The sequence below is a fragment of the Episyrphus balteatus genome, chromosome 4 (genome assembly GCF_945859705.1).
Source record: "Episyrphus balteatus chromosome 4, idEpiBalt1.1, whole genome shotgun sequence".
NCBI lineage: Eukaryota > Metazoa > Arthropoda > Insecta > Diptera > Syrphidae > Episyrphus > Episyrphus balteatus.
In genome coordinates this window covers 1,995,756-2,014,221 of record NC_079137.1, presented here as the reverse complement: position 1 = coordinate 2,014,221, position 18,466 = coordinate 1,995,756, and the positions used below count along the sequence as shown (strand labels likewise).

General features: G+C 31.8%; 1 long non-coding RNA gene across 1 annotated transcript; it reads right to left on the bottom strand.

Moving 5' to 3' along the window:
* Positions 1 to 5,682: 5,682 nt before the first annotated feature.
* On the bottom strand, positions 5,683 to 17,562 carry LOC129918672 (uncharacterized). Its single transcript, XR_008772984.1, has 3 exons — positions 17,376 to 17,562; positions 16,513 to 17,330; positions 5,683 to 5,837 (listed from the first exon to the last, which is right to left on the bottom strand). It is a non-coding gene; the product is annotated as an uncharacterized LOC129918672 (long non-coding RNA).
* Positions 17,563 to 18,466: the final 904 nt, after the last annotated feature.

Below are 18,466 nucleotides of genomic sequence, written 5' to 3'. Positions count from 1 at the left end.
AACGAATTTTTGTACAAACATTTAAAAAGGATTAAGGATTTTTTGTTTTTGTTGGAAAGATTTATTAGTATAAAGAATATAGTACGTAAAGTTGTTTTTAATAATCCCTGAAAAAGCTTGAAGTACATTTAATGTTTTATGGCTAGTCTAAAAAGGAGCCAGAGTGCGTTATGCATACAATTTTTGACAAGCATTTGAGGTAATAAGAGTATAAGATTATAACATCACAAGCAAGGGCGGGTAATCGATGTAATAACAGTATCAATGATACAGGGACCCCAAAATACAGAGGTCAGGTCTGACATTAAGATCAACTGAATTTAATTTCAAGGAAAATAAACGAAAGTCAAGTCAGTAAAAATGATATCGATAAATATTTAAGAGACTTAAAATTTTATTGTACTTAAGGCTTTCGAAGGGTAAGTATTCTGACATTAACAACTCTCTTCAAAAACAAATAAATAAAATGATTAAATTATGGAATGTTGTTTTATTTTTGTTTTTACTAAATTAAATCAGTAAAAGAACTGCAAAACTCATACCAGTTAACAAGAAGGAAGTCTGAAGGTAAGAACAAATTTGAAATTATTTTTACCTAGGTAATGCATAGGCCTGTGAAACATGAACTTATTTTATAAATGGAAGGTGGATGCGATTTTCGTTTTTCATCCGAAAATTTTCTTATTTTTACAAAAAAAAATCGTAGTTTTTCAAACAAATTTCGGTTAAATTTTGAATTTTTAAATAAACGGAAATGAAATTTTTAGACCTCCATTGAAATGAAAATGAAAGACGGATGTGATTTTCATTTCAATCCAAAAATTTTGAATTTTTTTTAACCGAAAAATCGGAGTTTTTCATACAAATTTGAGATTTTTCACCAGGCGCCCAGAAATCTCAGGAGATATACTAACTTGTCCGTTGGACACTTTTTGAATTTGAATATTGACGGAAGTGCTTTCTTATATTTCTGTCGGTTATATTTGAATGACGGAAGTGCTTTTTTTCATTTCCGTGGGTTATGTTTTGAATTTTTAAATAAACGGAAATTAATTTTTTAGACCGCCATTGAAATGAAAATGAAAGACGGATGTCATTTTCATTTCCACCCAAAAATTTTGAATTTTGTTAACCGAAAAATCGGAGTTTTTCATACAAATTTGAAATTTTTCACCAGGCGCCCAGAAATCTCAGGAGGTATATTTGTCCGTTGAACACTTTTTGAATTTGAAAATTGACGGAAGTGCTTTCTTTCATTTCCGTCAGTTTTATTTGAATGACGGGAGTGCTTTTTTTCATTTCGGTAAATTTTTGAATTTTTATATAATGACTATAACGAAATAAAAATTGAAGGCGGATGTTAAGGTTTCAATGGTTTTTCTTGAAAAATTAAGTAGGACAGAACTTAGATATGCACATACAATTTACGTGGGAAGTTTATATGTATGATGTGGCCTTACTAACAAGCAAATAAAAACTCTTTTACGCACAACATCACAAAAAAGCACTACTCCTGCAGGACCATCAGTCGTACCTACGTACACTCCAACACGGCACAATTTAAAAACCTTACATCTCATTAAATCCTCATTTCGTGGACTGATTTTGTGCAAAATTTATCATTTAATGTCCACTTAGTTGGGTTTTTCCAATAGAGGTAGATAGATGGTATAACAGCGAGGTAGGTCCTGGTCTATAGTACAATGTCGACCATGACCAAAAATTTTAGAATAACTCTTCAAGATATATGAGCCGAACAGGTGTTCATTTTGTATGTGTCGCATATTTTCACAAACGGCGAACCGCACTAATGAGTAGCACGACCTCTTTCTATAGTGTTTGGCCACCTCTTTCCATTCTACTCCATCTTCGTGATGCTTTACCCTTTTTTGGAAAATAGTTCCAAAATGGCCATTATCTCTGCAAAAACGAGGAGTTGCCTTTGGTACTCTTGTACCACACCATTCTCTCTCTAAAAACAAAACCAGAAACACACAAAAAATATATATAACAATCCCCCAAAACTATGCACGGGGATGAACAAAACGGGACCGAAGAACACGGACAGACAGACACTGAATCCTGAGCCAAGCCAAACACACAACATTCATTTATATCCCTCCCATCCCAAACCCCCCACTTTTCCTTCTCATCCCTCCTTGCCGAAGCAAACCTATTCGCACATAAAATGTGCCATAGTGTGCATTATTTTAATGTCACTGATAAATCATTTTTATGTTCGTGGTAAATCAAGGAGTCTTCTATCCTCCAGGACTCTTTCCACTCCAGCTCAAACCGACCCAGACCTAGTCCCTCTATCATACAATGCACCGCCGCTGCCGCATCTGGAATCTGTCCTGAAGCCGCCCAAAGAACAAGTAGGTTATACATACGAATCCACCCGCTAGAGGACTCTGCGCCGTTTTTTAGTGGACAGCGCGCAGCTGAATATTGTTGTCCTTTAATTTTTTGGAATTTTTTTTTTTTTTGTATATAATATTTTGGATTTCCATCGCGTTGGGGTGTTAAACTTTATGCCCTAATGGGCTTTTTTTTTGTATATTACACAATTATAATACATATACAATTGCGAAAAAGGACAACAGTTAAAAACAAAAGCCAGCCCCACAGCTACCCCATGACACAATCATATCCCACAAAAGCGTTGCTTCAAGCTCGAAGTGAAGGAATAAAGGATAATAATAACCCTCCTCACAGTCTGAGTATAAGCCAGCCCATCCCTGGACACAACAGCAGCTAGCAGGGAGGAGAGGACGACGAAATCGAATGGTAGGATAGGAGCACGGAGCAGGAGCAAAAGCAAGAACAGAAGCAACATCAGCGAGGTGGTTATAATATATTTAGCGACTACACTGTGAGGCATAACAAATAATAAATGAGCGAGAGAGGTGCCATAAAACACTTTGCCAGGATGACTCAAAATGTCGGACGGGAGAAATTATCGCCAAAAAAGGATTTCGAAGAAGGATTGCTGCAAATATTTCTCCTTTCTACATTTCCAGTTTCAATATATCTATGTAGTTCACTTGTATAATTCACACTCAGTGTCTGTGTCGAGTAGTTGAATTGGTCTAAGGAGCAGGTCCTGATCCTGGAATTGCATTTGCAGTTCTAGATACTGATTTGCAGACACATTGTTGACTTCTTAGATTTTTAGATGTAAATTAAAAGCCATAGAGAAAAATATTTCTTCGACGAATGATTTTCACGGATTTTCCACAAAACTAGTAAAAAATTGTTAAAAATCCAACTTTGTATGTAAATATCTGGGAAACCAAACCTCGAAATAAGTTCTGGTTTTCAGTCATGAGATTTGAATGATTTGATAGACATAATAGAGTATATTTGAAATTTGTAAAAATTTAGACTACATACTTTAGATCCACTTGACTAAAAACTCAAGTTGAATTTTCAATCATATCATCACTAACGTACTTTCTTACCCTTACAATGATTTATCTTCCCTTTGAAAGGTTAAAAAACTATGTCCAAACTCTGTTCAAAAAAAATAAAAAGTCCCAAATCAAACGATCTAGAGTGTTAACTTATTAATGTGTGCATGTGAATGCATGGTATGGTGCGGTAATGTTTGTTTTTATTTTATTTTTATTTTTTTATATATTTTCTTTGTATTCCTCTCTCTTATTATTATATTTTTGTTAAGTTTTGTCCCTTTTGGATTTTCTGAGCTGAACAATATTGTGCACTATGTGTGAGAGTGGTACAAAAAAACCCACTTCAACTGCAATGGTTAAGTTTCTTTGTGTTGTCCTTCCAAAAAGGATCAGTCATAATTTATGTGGAGATTTACGCTACTGATGACGATGGCTGAGTTTTAACACAGCGACATATTATTGTTATTATTATTATGGACTTCATATAAAGAAAATGGCGACTATACAGAAAATTAAAATCAATTCTTTTGTAAATATTGTCTGTTTCGAAATTAATAAATCTTCAACAGTAAATCGATGATAAAAACAGATTTTTTGGCCAAATTCCAAAATTTTATGTACCTATACATATTTTGATAAAAAAAAAATAATTTTTCGGAATATCATGACTAATGGTAAGAATTTGATTTCCTAATTTTTGACGTTTTCGCAAACGAATTAGGTAACCGAATTCAATCAAATTTGTATGCAAAAACTTTTTGGTAGATTTTTAAGTAAATTTTTTGTAAGTTCAAAAACTAGAAAAGCCAAAATTTTCAAAAATATTGGATTTAAAAAAAAATCTAGTTTTTAGAAAACGGTTTTAATAATTCCCATAAAATGTTATACAAAAATATATTTTTTTCAATGAATATTCACTTTAAACTACCTATATTATTTAAGGAAAATTTGATTAAATTCAGACAGCTAAAAACGGTGTTTCGCATGCTCTGGCTGATGTTAAGACGAAATACATAAACAAAGAAACAAAATTATTTTTTTTGTTTTGTGGTTTGTTTTAAATCTATTCAATCTATTTACTGATTAGCCCAAATGAATCGTTTATTTCAGAAACGACATAAGTCCATTAGCATAAACTTTTCAGGAGCAACAAAAAACTGTTTTTTACTTAAAATTCCCCAACACTTCAAATTTAGAGTATGCCGAGTTATAATCTAGCCTAAGATGCATTTAGAAACCTTTAAAATATAAACTTTTTTTTAGGTCTTTGCATGTTTTTAAGCCTTTAAAGTCGGTGGACTTATGTCGTTTCTGAAATAAACGAAATTTTTGTGGTAAAACTTTTGTTTTTATTTAGCTATAGTTTTTGAACCCTACTTTCGATTTTAATAAATTAAATAGCAGTAGATAGAGTAAATCTTTACCTTTTTATAAATGTATAACTTAAAGGCTTGCGTGTCATGATATTTGCCAAAAAAAATTAAAACTGGTAAAATGTCATATTATTCAAGAGTCAAAAATGCTGCCACCACCAGAAATCTGGATATAACTTTTGAATCCTGAGTACAATTTTAATGAATTTAATAGATATAGATAGAGTAATTCTTTACCTTTTTATAGATATATAACAAAAGGGGGTGCGTGTCAAGATTGCTGCCAAAATAATTTAAAACTGGTAAAAAGTCATGTATTTAACAGTCAAAAATGTTGTCACCGGGTGAAAATTTTCCATATATTTTGAACCCTTTTCTTTCAGTTTTCGTATTTTGGGGGGTCTGACATACTTAATTTTTTTCAGAAGATGAATAATTATACATAAATGAGAAATTTCCAAAAAAAAATTTTTTGGAAAAAGTGGACTTATGCTGTTTCTGAAATAAACGATTCAAATGTAATTCTTCGGCAAACGCATCATCTGAACTAAATTTCATATCAATCCAATAAAATTGAATTTATTTCACACAGTCCACTAAACAAAAAGCATTTTGTTTTTATTATTTAAATTACTAAATTAATTTCTTTTTTTATCGGAATATTTTTTATTGAAACGACTCCAACGATTTGAATATTTTCCTATAGATTTTTTCTGAAAAATCTATTCAAATCATTCATTTCGTAGTCAAATCCTTTTTAAAAGATGTTTTTGCAATATAAAAAAAAACGAATTTTATGTTTATTAAAAAAAGAACTTTTTTAAGATTAAATTAAGCTTTTAGTCTTATAGCATTTCAAGTACTGTCAGAAAAAGTTCGTGCGGTCCAGTCGTTCATAATATTTTCTGTGAATTTTCCAAGCAAAAGTTCCATTTTACTTGAAACAAGTTGCACAAATTATGATATTAATCCGATGTTCCTTAAGACCTCCTCCGACGAGCTACTCCGTGCTAAAGCAACCTTGCCTAGCGGTTGTTGTCCAGATTTCCTGCAAATAAAAAACGGTTTAATATTTTTAATATAAAAGTAAGCACAATTGTTTCAATTGAAAATGGTACAATGTAATAAATGGGTACTTTTTAAATAACAACATATAGTTTTTTTAATTTCCTAGAAAAAAAAAACTCGTTTGAACAAACGCTTTTAATTTTTAATTCTCATTAAATTTATCAATACATTTGTTGAACATCAAAAAGTTTAGTATAATTCACAGACTGTTTCATATTAGTTCCCTTAATGGTATTTAATGATTAACTCAAAAACTTAATAATTTTAAGTAAATGGTCAAAAAAAAAGGTTACTCATACACCATAGTGACCGTTTCATTTTAACTTTCAAATGATATAAAAGAATTGGTTTAGTTGACAATAAAATCATCCAGCTACCATGATTGACTATATATTACTATTGACCTAAGAAAAATATGGGTCAAAATCATGGAGGTGGAAAATTTCGATGACCGAATTCTTAAAAAATCAACTTTGTTTTATGATAAAAATTTCATGCTCAAATGTTCGCTTTAGCCATAATTTGTCGGTTCATGAACGGGCAGAGCACAAAAATGTATATTTTTCAATTTACCGCAAAACCCCAAAAAATTAGTACTAGAAAAACGTTCCCGGAAATGATGGTTATCTCTTCCAAACGACTTTAGGGGTCTAGAAATAGTATCAATGTGAATGAATACTATTATATTAAGGTAGTACGTCATAAATAAATGAAATATAACTTTATTTCTTGGGACAGAGACCGATTTCTAAAAAAAAAAAATGCTTTTATGCACGTCCGAAACACTTAGGCCATAAGTAATTTTTTCTTTTGTTTTCTTGTAACTTTTTTGATAAAAGTGTATATTACAGCCATACTTAGATAGACTACTAAGTAAAAATACCCACAAAATGCAAAATTATGAGTGTTAGACTACATTATTTATTCAGATTCTAAGAGCGTTCCCGGAAATGACGTTTTGACCTTAATTTATTTTTATTTTTCATGTCACAAAGTTAAACGAAATATTTTTGAGATTATATTGCAGTGGCCTCGATTTTCGATCATAATATCACCAAAGAATTAAAATTTCAATCTAACTATACCCCAAAACAATCGTTCCCGGAATGACGGTTAATTGATGTACGCTACTTAAAAATGAAACTAAAACTAGCTTCTTACATATATTTTATATATTTATCCATAAAAATAAGCGTGGAATGATAAATCTATATAAAATCAACTTTAAAAACAGCTTGCAGCACAATTTGTAAGTTAGATGATTAAAATATTGATACATTAAGAAATGTTGCTTTTATGCGTCATTTCTCTTGGGACATCTTTTATTAATGTATAAAAAAAAACAAAAAACTTAATTTTTTTGTAAGAGATGTACCAATTTATAAAAAGTATTGTTTATATATGTAGTATTTAGAAAAGAAATACTTAAAAATAATTGACTTTAATGTGTTTTTAAGTCATTTGAATAACAGTTTTTGAGTTATGGACATGTCCGGGAACGCTGTTTTTGGGTATATAAAATGGAATAAAAAGAAATTTAAACTTTTCTAACCGAAACAAAAATATTCGTATATGCGTGCCTACTATTTTAATTGGTAGAATGAGAAAAAACTTTAAATAAATGTTATTTTGATTTAAAAAAATGCCTGGACATCAAATTTTCCACCTCCATGATTTTGACCCATACATGTTTTTTCGGTGGTTTGCAATTTCTTGTACCAACGCCATTCAGGTTCAGAAAAATAAAGCTTTTTTTCAATTTTAAATTAATTTTTATTTTTCATCATCTTAAAACTATCTTAAAGGTGGATAAAAATTCATGAAAACTAGCCTACTTATCAATAACCTACAACTTACTAACTAGTTCTTTAGTATAGGGCCTATAAATTATACTTCATTTTTCTTAATACTAATGCCTTTTGGCTTAATGTACATATATTCTGCAAGAATATTCTGATATGTATTTTTAACCTTTTTATCAATTTGGAATCTCTGATTTTTGAATGTTTATCAATTTTAATAAAGTCATCGGTAAGAATAGCGCTTAAAAAAAAAAAACTTTATTTTATGTTAAGTACTTCTGCATCGCACTTTTTTTTATTTTCCATAAGAATAACACAGGAATTTCTTTTTCTTCTGATCTTTATAACAAATGAATGATGAATTGCCTTATAGATCAAAGATTTTTAGAGAATTGAACTCTCTACAAAAAAGGTTCACAGTGATTTTTCATTTAATCAACTCAGTTAGAAGTTATTCCAGTTCAAAGGTAAATTTATCTTAATTTTTTTTTTTTTTTTTGAAACGCCCTAATAAAGAATAGTTAAAATTTGCCTATATTTTCAGGCAACTTTACTGTTCGCTTTCAGTTATTTGTCTTGTATGTACGAGGTTTTTTTAAAAAAATTCTAAGTTAAAAAAAAAAGTCCTTCAAAATCAACTAAAAACAAACTTGAAGAAGTATAACTTATCTGTCAAATAAAACACAAAAAAAGACAGAAAATTAATACCCAACCCATCACCCTGAAACCTTTATAATAATAAACAATATACTAACAACCTCTATAAGAAAATTCTCCCCCTCCCCCCTCTTCTATTCCTAGCTCTATATACATGTTAACTTATACTTGTAGATATAGGATAGGAACTCCTCCATTTATATTTATGGTTTTCGTTGAAGGAAAATTGTTCCACATATAACACACAAGAATAGAAAACAGAACCAAAAAAAAAACCACAATAAGGAAAAAGTCCTTCTTCGCAGTGTTTGCTGCTGCTGCCATATCATATAGTGAGTAGAGGGAAAAGAGTCTTGAAATAAGAGAAGAAGCCTTCATCATAATTTGGCCTGTCGTGTTAGATTGAAGGCATACACATAGAGAAATATAAGGAAAACTTTCTCCTAGAGTCTTCTTCTTCTTTACTATATATTCTTCTGCAAAGGATCCTTCACATCCTTAAATATGTCAAATACTTGAATCCATAAACCACATGGCATATAAGTAGATCTTAACATTCTTATACCCAATGTATTCTACTACGGTTGCCCCAACTCCCAGGACTAAAGGCATAAATATCATCTTCAACGACCCTAAGTATAAGAAGAAGATCCTCTCTCTGTTTGAATGTGTGTGTGTGTTTGGATGATATACTAGAGTGATATATGAGAGAAGTTAGCAGTTTCGAAGGCGTCACTGAACGAAGGGATATAATGTGAGGCACACAACAGAACGCGCCGTAAATGATGTCCTGCAAAAAGTAGTAGACAGTCAGCCCAAAGCAGCAGCAGCGGCAGAAGAGTGGGAAGAAAAGTTCAAGTCCAACGTACCATAACACTTCACTCAACTAGGATTATGGCAAAAGGATGTATCCGTTTTCTTATTATTTTGAGAGGCTCGCTAGAACAATCCGCAAGTTCGCCTAATACTGCTAGGACATTTTGCTGACAACACAACTGACAAATAAATCAGAGATACCAAAACAGGATGCGAAGTAAAGTGAAGGAAAAGAAAGAAGAAGACAAGGAAGTTAGAAGAAGAAGAAAAAAACAGCTCCTCGCTGTCAACATGGCGGCGGCGAAAGCGAAACGCATATAGAGTCCTTTAACCGCTTTGCGGTCGTAAATGTCACCCGTTCGAAATATTTATGTCACTTCGAGTATAAACAACGACAAGGACAACAAGGACAACGACGAAGACGATTATGGGTGGTGGATATGGATATGGTTGTGGTGTAGGAAAATACTTCTCTCCAATCACTTTGAAGGAGCAAAAGCAAACTTATGTATGGGACATGTATCCTCTAGTCTCCATCAGGACATAAAAGATGATGAGCATTTCTAAAAGGATTTATATGCGTTACACACACAAACTCATACACAAATCACATATATCCTTGGCAAAGAAAAAACAGATAACCAACAAAACCAACACAGAAAATTGTTCCCTTAGTATAGTTGAAAAGATTTAGGACACATTAGTGTGGTGTTCTGGCAGTAAACATAAAACAGCCAAACTAATGGAAAGGACAACCATCATACAAAATAGATGGACATGTACATGGACAGACCGGACGGACGGACAGAAACTCCACTCCTCTATATATAACAAACAAAAATAACATAAATGCCAGCATTTTTATGATGGAGGATGAAATTTATTCGTCCTTTTTGTCGTCTGATGGTTTGTGCAATCAAAAATTGTATAGTTTTCAAAACATGAATGACTAAAAGAGAGTAGTTATACGAAAGAATGAATGAGAGAGAGAGAGATAGATTTCGCGTTGGTTGTCCAAACAAAACGTTGAGACCATAATAATCCTCGGATTGGACATAGAGAAATAATCATAAATATAAATAAGATCCTTTAAGGACACTTACTACTTTGCAGAATAACAGTGTTGTCATTGGTTTTTTTTTTTTTTTAAGTTCAATTGGTATTGTAAAAAATTTTATTTTAAAAGTTCGATTGAAAATGTATTTACTGCTTAGGAAGGTAGAGGGCGTCAATGTTTCCAAAAATCTTTTTGTTAATTTAGTCAATGATCAATCTAAAATATGGAAATAGAAATATCAAGCTATTTAGAAGCTAATATAAAAATCGGTCACTGTGGTGTATGCGTAGCTTTTTTTTTTGTAAAATGCTAATTATATATAGAAGGTGTCATAAAACCGTCAAAATACTACTGTAATCTTATCAAGGTGACTACGTAATGATTTTGAATTTTCTTGAAAGTACATTAGGGTGGGTCTAAAAAATCCAAATCCTTTTTTTTTTCATTTTATACTCCAAAAAATCGATTGCAATACACCTTGAATATACTCACCAAATATGAGCTCTTTATATTAATGGGAAGGTCCTCCGCTTCGCAATTTTCCATTTTTACATCAAGCTTCTAGAAAAAAAAAATCATTTTTTATGAGTCGACTTTTTAGCATTTCTTGTAGCAATTTGAACGCTCTTCAAAAAAGGCCTTGTACACTTTTTTCGTTTATCTAACCGTTTAATTTGAGGTCCAAAAATCGAGAAAATCTTTAAAAATTCGTTTTTTGTTCTTAATTTCGTAACTAATTGAAAAATTGTAATAATATAACGGGCAGGAAATATCCTTGTAGAAAACAGATTATTCCACAAAAAAGGTCTCGTTAACTTTCTTTATTAATCTAACCATTTGAAAGATATTCGAGGTCAAAGTTAAAAAAAAAATATAAAAACTTTTTTTACTAATAAAAATTTTCTAATTCACTAAAAATTCATTATTTTCAATTTAGCAATTATGTATTCTTGTAGGAGCTTAAACGTTCTACAAAAAAGTCCTTGGCATCAAATTGATTGAAGAAGATATTCGTATCCAAACCAATGCCCACTGATGTCAATAGTTTTCTTATGACCCATCTGCATTCATTGTGGCCAATTCATAAAAAAGGTTGAGTATGGCTGCTCTAACTAATAAAAGCTTCAACACGAGAATAGAGAGAAGAAAGAATGAAAGACCTCGTCCCCGCTTAAAACTTATGGATATTAAATGACTTGAATCAGTTACTACCCCTGGCACTTCAAAACTACCAAAATAGTACTTAAAAAAGCACTTTCCACAGCTCTGGAATTCTTTTAAAACGCAAGAATAAATTCCTCGTCAATGGCTGCTTATGTCAGGACTTTTTTTTTATATTTATTTTGAAGGTTTCTCTTCCTCGTTTGGTTGGTTTAGTATAAAAGTAGTCATAACTTCTTCTCTCGAATGATTTTAAATAAATCTCTTGTCGTCTACTGACTGAAAAATTCAGAGTTGGTTATCCTTGTAAGGAGGAGTAAGGACACAATACATATACGAATGGACGGGCAGTTGACATTTCTTCTTTACATTTATTTTTTATTTTTTTGGTTCAGTTAAAATAGATTTTCCATAAATTTGCAGTTGGCTCATGCGACACAATCCATTGAATATATCATAATGTCCTTTTTCTTTGGATTTTTTGTTTGTTATTGTTGTTGTTTTTTTCTGTAACATTTTGGTTGGCAAACTTTATATTTTTGACATTCGTCCTTTTTATATATCATTTGATCCTTTGGCATGGTATTTGGTAGATTTGTGTAATTTATGATAACATTTCCAATGAGAAATTGAATGACTTGTTTTGAAATTCAGTTCAAAGAGATCATTTGAGTTTTTTTTCTTTTTTTCAATTTTCTTTTAATGGTGATGCGTTTTAGTGATTTATTTTATTTTTATTTGATTTTGTTGTTTATCAGTATTTTTATGAAAAATAAATTTTTATTATTATACCTTTTGCCAAGTTTAAATTGAATATTTTTTAGCAGAGACATTAAATTTGACTCGAGTTAAAGAAGTCTTATAGAAGCGATTTTTTTTGGAGGAAAGTCACACGTTCAAAAATCATCCATATAACGTTATTACACAAGAACCAAGAGTTTGAAAATAACAATTTACTATCCTTTTGTCAGGATAATGAGAATCATAAAGAAACTCAAAGGATATACACACAGCGAAGCGTTTATATTGCTAGAAGAGAGGATACACCAAGTCTACAATAGTAACAATACATCCCTAACGCCCTCTAGCTTTTATAACTGCAACCAAAGTATCCCAGGATATACAAAACAGTTAAGCAGAGGAATCTAAAATATATATAATAGCCTTCTCATCCTATTTTTGGTACAACACAGAGCAGCTACATATACAGACACACAGTTCGGGTTTGCTATTCATACGATTAACGTGAGGCGCATATTTTCAGCTAATTTTCTAATTAAAACGGAATTTATGCATTTTTTGGCTCGGTTCGCCTGAATAACCTTCTCTTCTGCTGCTCCTTCTTTGCACCCATCAAGTAGTACAAAATAAGGAGTCAAGAGTTAAGAGGTGGAAGGAGGGTATAAAAAGGAACTATACACAGCGACACATGCTGATGCAAGGAGAAACATCGTGCAGATATTACATCTACCAATAAACCCCCGCAGAAAACAGGCCGACATCATCCAGAATGCAAAATGATAAAAAAAAAAGGACGAAGGAAAACCATCTCTGGAAGTCATTTCAGCGCCGCACACATCACACACAGCTTGGAATGATGTCGCGACTTTTTAAAGGACTTCTCACTCTCTCTTGTGTGTTGGTTGTACCTCTTGTGTATATATGTATGTTTGGGGGGGACCCATGTTATAGTTACAAAAGATGCATGCATGCACATATGAGGCAGCATTTTGAATGAATGTCCCAGGATCACCTTGCCTCAGGTAATTAAGGGTGGAAGCAGGTAAAAAGGTAGGTCTTGCAGTCTAATTACACCTGGATGGTGGCGGTGGTATATGATGAGGCTGAGGAGATAAGCCCTAGCGCGCATACAAAATCTAGGAAATGCGCTATTATGAGGCAAGGGCGCGTGCTAAACGCATACATCTGAGAGATTTGCTATGCTTCTGTAACTTGTACTCCTTCCTCCTGCTGCTAGTATACTTTTGCTGTTATGGTACTCTGTGGTTGTCAGAGAACGTGTGAAACGATCCTTCGACTTAACAAAACTAAAACAATGGAAAATAATGTGCGAGGTAATCACTTTGGCCGCAAGGTACACAAAAGTCGCATACTGGAGATACATTTCATATTTTACATATATGTATACAAGATTGTGTATAAGAACATCAGAGAGAGGTGCGGTATAAGGTATAATGTGGATAGGTGAGAGGGTGATATGGCAGCAGCACCTTGTGTCATATTCACAAAGTGCATGACAATTTAAAATTTCATAATGAGTGCGGTTAAGCTTGGGTTTTTGGCGTAATTTTTAGTCACTTTTTGGTTTCGAGATATAAATATGAGTCACATCTTTTCGAAAGACAAAGAAGTGTGGGTGTGCTATTAAGAACATAATTTTAATATATAAACTAGAGTAGGTAGCTATAAAGGGATAATGAAGTTTTCAAAAGGTCTTATAGGCGTAAAAATAAATTTAAGCTTTATGGTTTAGTAAGAATAAAAAATCATCAAGTAAGGGGTCAACATTTTGTGGGTCCAGAAATATTGTTTTCTTCCAGGATTTTACACATTCCCGGTTGGTTTTGCATGTTAACAAAAATTTTTTTGAAAAATATTCTGCATTGCTGGTTGGCCACATAATTGCCTGATAAAATGAAACACTTTGGGACCCAAAAAGTTAAATGATCAGATACCTTTTAAACACTAAAAAAAAACCTCACCAGAATGAAAACATTCAATTTTCTTAAAAATAAAACTATGTAAAAATAAAAGGACCCACAAATGATAAGTCTCGGGGACTTGGAAGCTTAACATACGCCTAAATAGCTTCTTTTATAAACGACTGCAATTAAAGTATTTTGAAAAAAAGTTAAAAAGGGAGTAGAGGACTTGAATAACAAAATCATAACTCAAATCAAAATTCAAATTTTTAATTTTTTGGTTAAAAATTTAAAAAAATTCGTTTTTTTTAATTTAATTTTTTATATACCTATACAAATTTTCTAACATTCTTAAAAAAAAAGTTGTGTATGTCATTTTTAAGAAAATATAATTCAACACATAAAAACGAAATATCGTTAAAATTCATCAACCCGTTTTCAAAAAACTGATTTTTCAAAAAAAAAATTGAAAAATTCAAAAAAGTGTTTTTTGAAAAAAAAAATAAAAAAAAAATTATATAATGATTGTTTTAATGTTTCTGCTTTCTCGTTTTCGAAAAATTCATAAATCCAAAAATCGTTCTATGACAGGTACAGTTAATAACGGTACAGAAAATATTTTCTTTTTATTTCAAAAGGAGGCTTTTATATGTACCTATTAATCAAAATCAAAAGAGCTGTTTTTGAAAAAATTAACTTTTCTATTTCCTTTATACAGGGTGTCCCAAAAGTAATGGATCAAACGAAATATGCTGATAGGCCAACTTTAGGGCTCTCAGAATTTGGTAACTTGTTCATCCCAAATCCTTACGGTTTTCGATTTAATGCAGTTTTTGTGAAATTTCGAAAAATCTCGACTTTGCAACAGTATTTTACTTCCTCCGCTCATAATTGATTTTTGTTTTTTACAACTCTTTCACTAAAACATTGCCTAATAATTGAGAACCATTAATTAATCAAAATATTTTTTATTTCATAGGCCATTTCGCTACAAATTAATTAACAGCTCCATGTTTTATAAAAACTCAATTTCTTACTTTTATTTCAGAGCAACACCCGGAAAAAAAATTGTATGATGTGACACTGGTTTATTATTTTGAAAACTTGCCGTGTTATCGCAGTTTTCAAAAATGTATAAAAATTTCCAAAGTTGAAATTAGAACGAAAGATATTACAACTTGAATGCAAAAAAACAGATGTTTTCAGAGCAAAATAACAAACAAAAATCGAGGATTTTATTCAAAAAGAAATAAACAAACAACAGTCGAAAAAATGTGTTTATTTTTCTTTGTTATTTTTTTCTGAAAAGTTCTGTTTTGTTGCTTTTAAATTGTAATATCTTTATTTCTAATTTCAACTTTGGAAACTTTTATACATTTTTGAAAACTGCAATAACGCGGCAAGTTTTTAAAATAATAAACCTGTGTCACACCATACAAATTTTGTTCAGGGTGTTGCTCTGAAATAAAAGTTAGAAATTGAGTTTTTATAAAACATGGAGCTGTTAATTAATTTGTAGCGAAATGGCCTATGAAATAAAAAATATTTTGATTAATTAATGGTTCTCAATTATTAGGCAATGTTTTAGTAAAAGAGTTGTAAAAAAACAAAAATCAATTATGAGCGGAGGAAGCAAAATACTGTTGCAAAGTCGAGATTTTTCGAAATTTCACAAAAACTGCATTAAATCGAAAACCGTAAGGATTTGGGATGAACAAGTTACCAAATTCTGAGAGCCCTAAAGTTGGCCTATCAGCATATTTCGTTTGATCCATTACTTTTGGGACACCCTGTATAACAGGTACATTTAGTTTTGGTCCTAAAAAAAATTAAATTTTTCCTCTAGGACTCGACCTATAGTACCTATATCGCAAGTAAAAATGGTTCACTGAGGTGTATGCGTAACTTTTTTTTTTCTAAAAAAGCCCAATTATTTAGAAAAAGTGCCATAAAACCGTTCAAAAACTGCAATATATTATATAAGATTATAATCTTATCAAGATGACAAAGTAACCAAATGGAAATGATTGGGAATTTTCGAACATCAAAAATTTCTTGAATGTAGAACATAAATGCTGCTGATGGTATTTGGGACAAAGTAGCTCTAACCAATAAAGCCTTCAACTCGAAGCTAGGGCAAATGGCCTCGTCTCCGTTTAAGACTTATTGATATGTATTATTATTATTAGTACCCCCAACACTTAAAAATACCAAAATAATGTATTTTAAAATCAGTAATTTTTAACTCCAAAACTATAATTATTCTATAACTTAAAATATATGCTTAAAAATAAGTTTTTTTTCAAAATATTTTTCTAATGGAAACCGATTTTTTTAATATTAAACTCTACAAATGTTGTATTTGTAATGAATTTATTTCTTAGTGTTTTTGAATATTTTTGAAATGTTTCGTTTATTTTCAAATCGATCCATTTTGACAGCCTACTAAAGTTTCAGTTTAAAATTGCCCACTAAAAAAAGTCCAAAATTCAAATATACCTTCTATAACATCCAATTGAACCCTTTTCGTCCTTTAATCCTGTATCCTGCAGGTTTCTGATACTAAACAAAATATGTAATAGAATCGCTTCCACGTTTAATAAATTCCATTAGAAAAACAAAAGCTAAGCAAAACGGTGTGCGCTCATAACATTTATTTCCTTTTCCGCTTGTTTTTGTTTTTTTTTTTTTTAGTTCTGTGTTTGCATTGAAAAAAGAGTGTATTATTCCAGAGCAATATAAGGATTCCTTACGATATTACCTACCACCGCCGGATGGTCCCCAGAGATTGTGTTGCGTGTCCCGCGACCTTATAACATCCTTCGTTAACTCACAGAGTGTATTTCACCTTTTGCTAACATGGGCCGACATTTAACCACGCATTTGACTAACGCTGATAAGACAAGGATATAATACCAAACACGATGCTGGTGATCCTTTCGAAAGAAGGATACTCCTGTGCGACTTCTTTTGTTCAGCCCAGCTAAATCCTCTTCTATACCATTCTATTGCCCCCTTCTACTGTAAATTTCTATAACACGGTTATAGTTGTAAATATTTACGTGGAATGGTTTTCATTGTTGCGTGGGCTATGCATATATCCAAAGCCAGAGAGATCCAGGAGAATTGTGTGTTGTGTCTTCTTGTGTTACGGTTACGCGATGTGCCATAACATCAACCGGGTAACAGAAGTCCAATAATTTTTGATAGCAAATGGAGCGGACAAGCAGTAAAAAGAGTGGTGGATAAGATTAAAGGAATTCTGGAAGCTGGTTTATGGAATAGGTTGTTTTTTTTTGCTGGAATAAAATTTGCGCCTGGATCCTGATTAATTAAATATTTATTTAATTTGAATTTGTTACTTTTTTTTTTGGTGCGTTGTAAATTTTGGTAGCTTTGTGCGTCGAGGGCGAAAAACATTGAGATTGAATTGTGTTGAATTTAAATGACAGCAATTCTGAATTTTTTTTTGTATGTGTTGTATTTTTTTCTATTTAAAGTTTCTTGATTGAATTTTATTTATTTATATTTGAAACATAAGCAACTGAAAAAAAAATCTATTTTTTTGAAAGAGTTCCCTTGATAAATTGAAAATTTGTATAAGCAACTTTCAAGGTTTATAAAAAATATTTAAATTGAAATTTAGAACTGTGGTTTGGATATAATACAAAGGCGCTCAAGGTATTGGTCTGTGCTTGATGAATAAGACGGTCCGAGTAAAAATGGAATTCCGCCGTACCACCACCGCTGCACCACGTCCGCACGGCTTTTTACTGCCGCACCACAGCTGCACCACGTCCGCACCATTATCAGAAGTTTCTAAACCGCCGCACGACTACACCGCTGCACCACGTCTGCACCATTTCATTTTAAAAAAAATTAAAAAATATGAAAATATTAGCTGTACCACACCGTCGCACCATGTCCGCACCGTGATCTCGTACTCATACAAATGTTTAAGTCGTCTTCAAAGCTATTTTGACTTAACCAACAAACTGCCAGTTCGTACAAATAGTTTTTTTTTTAATTTTTCAATTTAAAATTATTTTTCATGATGCAGCAACTTTTTCATACAAAATGAAATGGTGCGGACGTGGTGTGGCGGTGGTGCAGCGGTAGTGCGGTGAAATTTTCCGCCAAACGATGGTGGTGCAGCGGTCAAGAATTTTTTTTATTTTTTTCTTTAAAAATTCAAGTTCTATTTGAACTCGGGGGTTCCTACATTCGTTTTACAACCAAATGTTAACAAACCAGATTCCAAGCATTAAGTTTTTAAACAAATGGCAAAATATTTTTGGACCTGTGATAGAAAAAATATTTTTTTTTTAACCCTCTACCGCATACCAACCCATATATGGTTTATCGATTTTATATCGATTTATTTCCGTTATATTGCACCAAATGTCAAAAAGAAAAAACTATAATAAAACTACGTCTATTTTTGTATAATAAA